This window comes from Cherax quadricarinatus, chromosome 22 (assembly GCF_038502225.1).
Source record: "Cherax quadricarinatus isolate ZL_2023a chromosome 22, ASM3850222v1, whole genome shotgun sequence".
NCBI classification, from domain to species: domain Eukaryota; kingdom Metazoa; phylum Arthropoda; class Malacostraca; order Decapoda; family Parastacidae; genus Cherax; species Cherax quadricarinatus.
In genome coordinates, this window is record NC_091313.1 from 3924982 (window position 1) to 3933583 (window position 8602).

Consider the following 8602-nt stretch of genomic DNA (forward strand, 5'->3'; position numbering starts at 1 on the left):
AAGTGGTGATATCCAAACTAATCCAGGACCTCAAACTATGGTACAGGTGCAAAACAGATGGATAAGTGACAGTGATAATGACGGTCTAGTAACTAGGAATGATAATCTTAACTTAATGTGTAATGCACAGGTAGGTCAATGTGAGACAACAGAACCATTCTTATCATCTCAGACACCACCAGACATATGTATACACTGTACCAAGGTACGAAAGAAGAACAGTTAATATACTTTATGTAAAATGCGTAAAGGTTGGGTGCATAATGGATGTGTGTTCGATTATGGTAATGGTGCCAGATTCCATTTTGTTTGCAACAAATGCATTTTGGTACATGATGACATTGATTTACCTAATTTTAATACAAATGACCCCTTGCCATATATTGATGATTATGATTGTTTTATGAAAACAGGTCTTCACTTTATTCATGTCAACGCAAGATCACTTTTTCCAAAATTGGCAGAGATTTGGATTCTAGCTAACAGAACTATGGCGGCAGTTATATCCATCTCTGAATCCTGTTTGGATGATACGGTGACTGACGACGAGGTCAAAATAGAAGGTTAAAATATAAAACGCTTAGATAGGAATAGAAAAGGTGGTGGAGTATGTGACTACATAAGAAATGACTTAGTTTCCAACCCAAGACCTGATTTAAATGAAAATAAATTGGAGATTCTATTGTTTGAAGTGCTGCTTTCCAAGACCAAACCAAATCTTAGTAGGAACTAGTTACTACCCTCCCACCCATGAGCAGTTCTTTTTTCGAGAGTTTTGTCCGTACTTGATAACAATTGCGAGACAGTAATACCGGGAGAATTCGATATCTGTTTTCGACAGCAAAATAACGGGCTATGTAAAAAATATAAGTAAATTCTAGGTTTAAATAGTTACATTAAACTAATTAACACACCAACCCGGATCACACAGTTTTAGACACTCCAACTGACCACATACTTTGTAACCGTTCTGAGAACATTAGTCAGTCAGGAGTCCTTACCACAGGCCTTAGTGATCATTTCATCATTTACTGCACTAGGAAAATCACTAGGAAACGGATAGGTATACACATGTCAACTAAAGCTAGATAGGCCTATACAGATCTGTGTAGGCCTATATGTAGGCCTGTATAGACCTACATAGGCCTATAAACTATGGATAGGCCTACACAGGTCAACTAGAACCAACAGTTAGAAACACTGGTAAATAGCCTACACAATTGTGACTGGACAATGATAACAAGTTGCACGGACGTAAATGATGCCTGGGAAAATTCAAAACAGTGTTCACTACCATCCTTGATAATATTGTACCAGTTAAAGAGGTTAGGATTAAACGAAGAACTGAACCCTGGATGACTACTGAGATATTACATAATTTGAAATACAGAAATCAGTTGCTAAAAGGATTTAAGGCAAACAAACAGAATTTTGCAGCACTAAATGAATTCTAAAGGGTGAGAAACAGAGTGAAGAGACTTATAAAAGGAGCAAAGGTAAGGCAATATTGCCCAAACATAGAGGAGTACAAGAATTACCCCACAAAGCTCTGGCAACAACTAAAACAGTTGGGGTATAGCCATAAACCTGTAGATAGACTAACACAGTACTAAATATGGATAACGAGGTATGCTACGAAGCAATTAAAGTAGCAAATTGTTTTAATTCATACTACACAACTGTCGTATCAACACTAGTAAGTAAACTACCAGCTGCATCAAATACCTTTAACACAGACTCTTATAAGTTTAAAACATACTATACAATAAAGGGGTAACCCCAAACAGTTCTCAACTGTTAAGTGTATCTCAGGACTTCATGTAAAAAGAACTAAGCAGGTTAAACCCAATTAAGAGCACCGCCCTGATAACATCCCGTTTAAGTTCCTAAAAGATGGTGCCTCTGAATTGCCAATCCCAATGCTCACATAATAAATTTGTCCATCACCACTAATACTGTACCACAAGGGTTCAAGAAGGCCAAAGTAACTCCTATCTTCAAGAAAAATAGTAAAGCTGATATCAGCAACTATAGGCTTGTTAAACAAACCACACCATGGTCTGGGATAGAACAGGCGATCAGCGGTTAGCGTGTCGGTTTGGAGTTTCATGACTTTCTGATCGCAGGTTCTGTTCCAGCCCTTGGTATGATTTGTTTGCAATCGTGTCATTACGATTTCGTGAGTCATAGGCTTGTTAGTATACTCAGTGTAATATCCAAAATTCTAGAGAGGTCGGTGTACTGTCATGTTGTCATTAAGTATCTTAATGACAACAACATTCTTCATAGTTACCAACTAGACTTTAGGAGCTCTTACTCAACCGACACCTCCCTAATTAATCTGATGGATTACATGAGAACTGAAATGTCGATAAGGTACATCATAGTAATGGTTACTTTAGACTTGCAAAAGGTCTTCGATACTATCAACCACAATATATTATGTAAGAAACTTCAAGCCATCGGCATAAGTTCCGTAGACTGGTTTAAGCCTATCTTAGCAACAGGAAACAAACTGTCAAAATCGACAAAACAGAATCAGTACCCCTACCGATAGCATGCGGAGTTCCCAATGTAGTATTCTGGGTCCTTTATTATTCCTATGTTATATAAACGACATGGCAATCAGTGTCAAGTGCAAACTCTTACTGTATGCGGATGACAGTGCTCTGTTAGTGTCAGGTAAAGACCCACTGGATATAGTTAATGTATTAACACTGGAACTGGAGTCCTGCAGCAAATGGTTAGTAGATAACATACTATCGTTACACCTCGGGAAAATAGAAGCCATACTCGATGAAAGTTAAGACACTTGTACAACATCTGGCTATCTTTATTGTAGACGTATCGCCATCGCCAGTGGCTTTATCAATACAGATTCTTGGACATAATAAGAAATCAGAAGAACTATATACAAAAGATGAGGTAATCAGTCCCTCAGCCTTGGAGGTGGTGTTTAGAGCACCGTGGTTGTAGAAGAAGCCATACTCTTTGGAACGAAACAAATTGAGAAGGGTAAATAATTTTAATTTCCGGTATAATGGGAAACCTATCACTTCAGTGTCCTCAGCAAAATATCTGGGAATCCCGTTTGACCCATGCATGACAGGAGAATTGATAGGGAACAGTATAGTTAAGAAAACGAATGCCAGACTGAAGTTCCTCTACAGACAAGCACAGTGTCTACCTACTGAGACTAGCAGGACCCTATGTCTAGCCCTTATACAATGTCATATGGACTACGCTTGCTCTTCATGGTGCTCTGCCTTGACACACACACACACACACAAAAAAAAAGACTGCAAATCACCTAGAACAAAAGAGTAAGCTTCATCCTGGATCTGGGTCCAAGAGAGCATGTAGGCAAGGATGAATTACAACAAATGGATATGTTGAATGTTGAAGACAGAGTAAAAGAACTGAAGTTAAATCAAGTTTATAAAATTGCTCATAAACAGTGTCCAGAATATCTTGCTGCCAGTTTCGTCAAGGTTGGGAACCAAAGCAACCACAGTACTAGGGGGAGAGAACACAACTTTATAGTACCCACAGTCAGTGGCCAGGCTTCAAACACTTTTTATTATACAGCAATAAAGGAATAGAGCAGACTGCCTGCACATGTCAAAGTCAGTCATAGCATGAACCAGTTCAAGAAGAAAGCCAAAAGGTGCCTGATGAATGTCGCGACAGAAAGGGAGGAGAACAATCTTTTTTTTTTTAGCTAACACACATGTAAACATAAATAACTCATTTTACCTTATTCCTAGTATATCTCCTTTACAGTATAATAATAAGATATTATCTCCTTTATAGTATAATAGTAAGGTACTAAGAAGACCCCAATGGAAATAAATCACTTTGCTTGATTTTTTGAGTTATCCTAGGTTCTCTACACACATGCTGCTATGTATGATAATTTATGCAACTGTATTAGTGTATACCATCATCCCATCACTCCTCTCACTACTAACTGAGCCACTTCACTTACATATCGCCACGGGTTCAAACCTCAGTCGTGTTATTATGATATCGTGAGTCATTTCGCCCTTTCCTTAATGCTAGAAATGCCCTGCGTATTAATTAAGGGTATTACAACCCAGGTACTCCAAGGCCTGTTATCCTGGCTGTAAAGGGAGCAAAATAAACAGCAGAAAAACTTTGAATTATATTATCCTTCACCAAGTAAAAACAGAAGTATGTACTCTCTGTACACTATGTACAGCAATAGGCAATAGTGCACGCCACGGTAATCAAGGCAAACCAGTAGCCAATAGAGAGCAGACCACTATGCTTCAACCAGCGGTAGAATGAAAATGACAAGGGTGAAAATGTGAGTAGTAACCACTTCACCTTCACAATTACCAGATCCACATGTGATTGGCTGAACCTAGATACTTATCTGACGGCGGGGCCCCGTTGGATCGTCAGAACCCTTAGCATCTGGTTTGCTGGTTGGTGAGGCAGCCTATGAGTGTGTTAACATGCTCCAAATAAAGATTACATATTCTTTGCATGCAACAAAGGGGCTTTCTGTATGCACACCTAAATGTCTTTCACTTTTGTTCAAACTCTGTATCATACTGAAATAAAATATCTTAACGTGAATTACTTAACTTTACCCACAAATCAATCCTCTCCTATCGGTCGCTTCATGATCCAATAAAGTTATCCCTGCATTTCATAAACCCAGCCCCCTCTACCTCAATGTGCCCAGATGGAACAGAACAGAGTACAGCATTAGTTTCTAATGCAATTAAATATCAGCATTTAAAATCTAAAGCCAGTCTAAGGAAGTATTCTCAAGTTATCGCATGAAGTTACTTTCTAGATAGTTTCAATACACATACAGCAGACTGTGATGTATACAGCTTAATTAAAACCAATTCGAACCTTCCATCTGAATGGAAGGTTCAAAACTATGATGACAGTTTGGAAGTATGAAGCCAGTAAAAATAAACATTCTCTAGTTATCTCAGAGACCATTATCCCAAAATACACAAGCACTCTAGGTTACAAGTCGCTTAGCAATTATGTTCTCTAGTTATCGACGTTAAAGGTTTGAAGTCGTTCGGCTGAAGCATTCACAAATTACTTGCATGAAAGCCAATAATTCAAGTTCCCTCATTAATTCAATAAAACTGTCAAACAATAATAATAATAATAATAATAACAATAACAATAATAATAATAATAATAATAATAATAATAATAATAATAATAATAATAATAATAATAATAATAATAATAATCTTTATTTCTACAACTGATACAAATCCAGCAATCATCAAGTACATACTATATAGGAAGCCCCAGGTTATGTAGAGCATTTCGGGCAACTTAGGTTAATTTTGTCCCCAAAATGCGATCCACACCAGTCCGCTTATACCCAGATACCTACTTGCTGTTAGGTGAACAGGGACAGCAGGCGTCTTAAGGAAACACGCCCAGTGTTGCCCACCGTACCGGGTATCGAACCATGGACCTCAATGTGTGAACTGAGTGCGCTACCAACCGGCCTACGGGACACAGTCCAAAATCAATCCAAACCTTTCTCTAAGATACAACAACGTGTAAGGATAGAAGACGATCATATGAGTCATTCTTCGATTATTGCATACAAACCAATTTATGAAACAAATTAGGCACAGTGAAATTCTGAAACATTATAAGACTCATTCTCCAGGAATTGCTCGAAATTCAACGACTCGAAGTTTATTAACTCTGTTTGGAAGTTGATAAATTTATATGTACAAGTTTTGAACACATGAAGTTCCATCCTATGTATGAGATACATCACTGAAGATCACAGTTGATCAGAGACGTCACACTCTAGTTACTTACCTGGAGTGTACCTGGAGGGGGTTTTGGGGGTCAGCGCCCCCACGGCCCGGTCTGTGACCAGGCCTCGTGGTGGATTATGGCCTGATCAACCAGGCTGTTACTGCTGGCCGCACGTAAACCTACTTTATGAAAAAAATGCACTTGAACATTGCAAAAAAAAAAAAAAAAAAAAAAACCTAACTTCCGTGTAAGTAGGACACACCAGCCAGTGTTGAAATTTTGAAGCCGATCAGAAAATCCTTCTTAAGTTATTGTATAAAAACCAAATCTGAGAAATGGGTTGTGTTCGTATATCAGGTTGCATGCGGCCAGCTTTAACAGCCTGGTTATTCAGACCCTGATCCACTACGAGGCCTGGTCGCGGACCTGGCCGAGGGGGCGTTGACCCCTGAAACCCCCTCCAGGTATACTACCAGGTATAAAATTAATCAGAGAGCACGTGTACTTGCCAGTAATACACGATCCTTGTCTTAGCTACAGCACACCATCACTGAGCGTTTGAAGGCGATCGGATGAGGCATTCTCAAGTAATAAACGATAACCAAGGAGATAAAAAAAGAACAGTCTCAGTCGCCCACTTAAAGGTATCTCTCCAGGGACACCTTGTCATCTAAATTAGCAAAACTGAAGTTAGTTTATGAAGTATATCCCACAATGATAAATACGAGAAACATTTTGTTTTTCTCAACATCCTTAATAATGAGAATTTGGAGATCTAGACAGACTAATTATGTTGGCACTTGTTACTTCAGATGGCACTCATACAACATAAGACACTCACAAAGGGTGTACCGTGGGTTGGTTGATAGAGCACTAAGCTCACATACTGAGTCTCCGTGGTCAGTTCCCAGCATGGGTGGAAACGTTCAGCATTTTTCCCTACAATTGCTGCCCATGTTTACCTAGCAATAAGTAGGTACCTGGATGTTGATCAAGAGTTGTTGGTAGCATCCTAGAGGGTGGTATCATACATTAGTGTTGGGCTTAGAAATGAGCTGAGGTAAAACTGATTTGTGTAAAAAAAAAAAAATTCCAGTTAACGGTAATTTCAATTACCTTACAACGTAAGATTGAATACGATTACATGCAGTTAAGAGTCACTGTGGTTACGTTAAAACGTTTTAATAAGCACAGCTATAGATCGTTAATAGTCATTTTAGTTACCTTCACTTCTAGAGCATAAATGTTTACTCAGAAACACGTTTTGAAAACATGATTCTTAAGTTCCTGTGGCAGGCAAACCTCACTGCACACACAACAAAGAGAAAAACATACTGAACATATTCTTTGATTTCTCCACTTACTGAGGTACTTACTAGTACAAAGTAGCCCGTGTCTTGTGATCAGAGTACGGAGGAATGAGCTTCTGCCACTCTGTCTTGAGTAGCTAATATGAATTTAGCGCTTCACATGAAACATAATTATCCACTTACCGAGGGTTTGGTCATATCTGCTTTAGGGCAGCAACACAGCATTGCTTGGAGCTTGGTGTCCAGTGCTTCCAATCTTTCCTGAAGGCTGGCAATAACCTGATTCTGCTCCTCTATGATTTTTGATGTTCTGATCACCTGTCGGTCCTGTGTAGGACCCCAGCAGGAGTCAAGACGATCCCATACTAAAGGAAAATCTCTGGTGCCGGGGTTCAGATCGTGTGTTGAACCCTCCAAGCCAAGTGGTGACTCGATCAGGGTAGGAAGCTGGGCGAGAGGGTCAAGTGGTGATGTAGGAAGGTCAGGATGTTGAACTAGAGGGTCTGGATCATCAGCAGGAAGGGTATCGACGATCTGAGTTTGAAGAAACAGCGTCAGCGTCGTCTGTAGCGGCAGGAGGAGCGGCCAGAAGCTATGCACACCCCTCATGACCGCACACACACACACACACTGCCATTTCTGAGACACATCTAGTGCAAGCAGTTGCTGCCAAGAACTCCCCACACGTCACATTAAGATCCATCAAACCTTACTCCTCCTAACATAACAGAACCCTAATAAAAGAATAATACAAAACCTGTTCTCACCACATACATCACTTTAGAAAAGAAAGTAAGACTGAAAATAAGAGAAAATATTCACGACAAAATAGAGTGGGCATGGCAGCTCAGGCGAGACTACATACACACACACGACTCCCCGCGCCCTGGTGGTACCAAGGGCGAGAAAGACGAGAATGAGTCACTGAATGATAGAGGTGCTGATGTAAATGTTGCTGTGAATGCTGCCGCTAATGTTGCTGCTTCAGTTGTTGTATAGGTCATAGTTGTTACTGCTGCTACAGCCACTGCTGTTGCTGCTACTAAGGTGCCACGACCATTTCTGTCGATGCTGTTGCTGCTGCTACCACCACTACCACCACTAAGGATCCCAATGGAAATAAATCACTCTGTCTGACTTTTTTGGGTTATCCTAGGTTCTCTACACATATGCTGCTATGTATGATAATCTATGTAACTGTATTTGTGTATACCTGAATAAACTTACTTACTATTTTAGAAGTTGCTGCTGCTAGTGTTGTTGCTCATGGCACTAACGTTGTTGCTGCCTTCCATTGCTGCTGCCGCTGCCATTAATTTTGCTACTGCTCTTACCATTAATATTGTTGTTGCCTTTGCTGAGTCAGCTGCTAACCACTAATGTTGCTACTAGTAGGTAAGTAAGTAAGTACTATTGCTATTAATCCCGCCACAAGTGCCACCGCTACGTAGACTGTATAGTATTTACTGTTTAGTCTCTGTCCACGGAGAAACACATTACAGCCGACCGTT

At 39.8% G+C, this 8602-nt stretch overlaps 1 protein-coding gene across 1 annotated transcript in view; it reads right to left on the bottom strand.

The window, feature by feature from the left end:
* Positions 1-7412, bottom strand: part of LOC128689789 (killer cell lectin-like receptor subfamily B member 1B allele C) — a 29959-nt gene extending 22547 nt beyond the window's left edge. The window contains exon 1 of the mRNA XM_053778258.2: positions 7275-7412. The gene's annotated coding sequence lies outside the window, so the exon portion shown is untranslated. The remainder of the gene's footprint in view (positions 1-7274) is intronic.
* Between the last annotated feature and the right edge of the window lie 1190 nt (positions 7413-8602).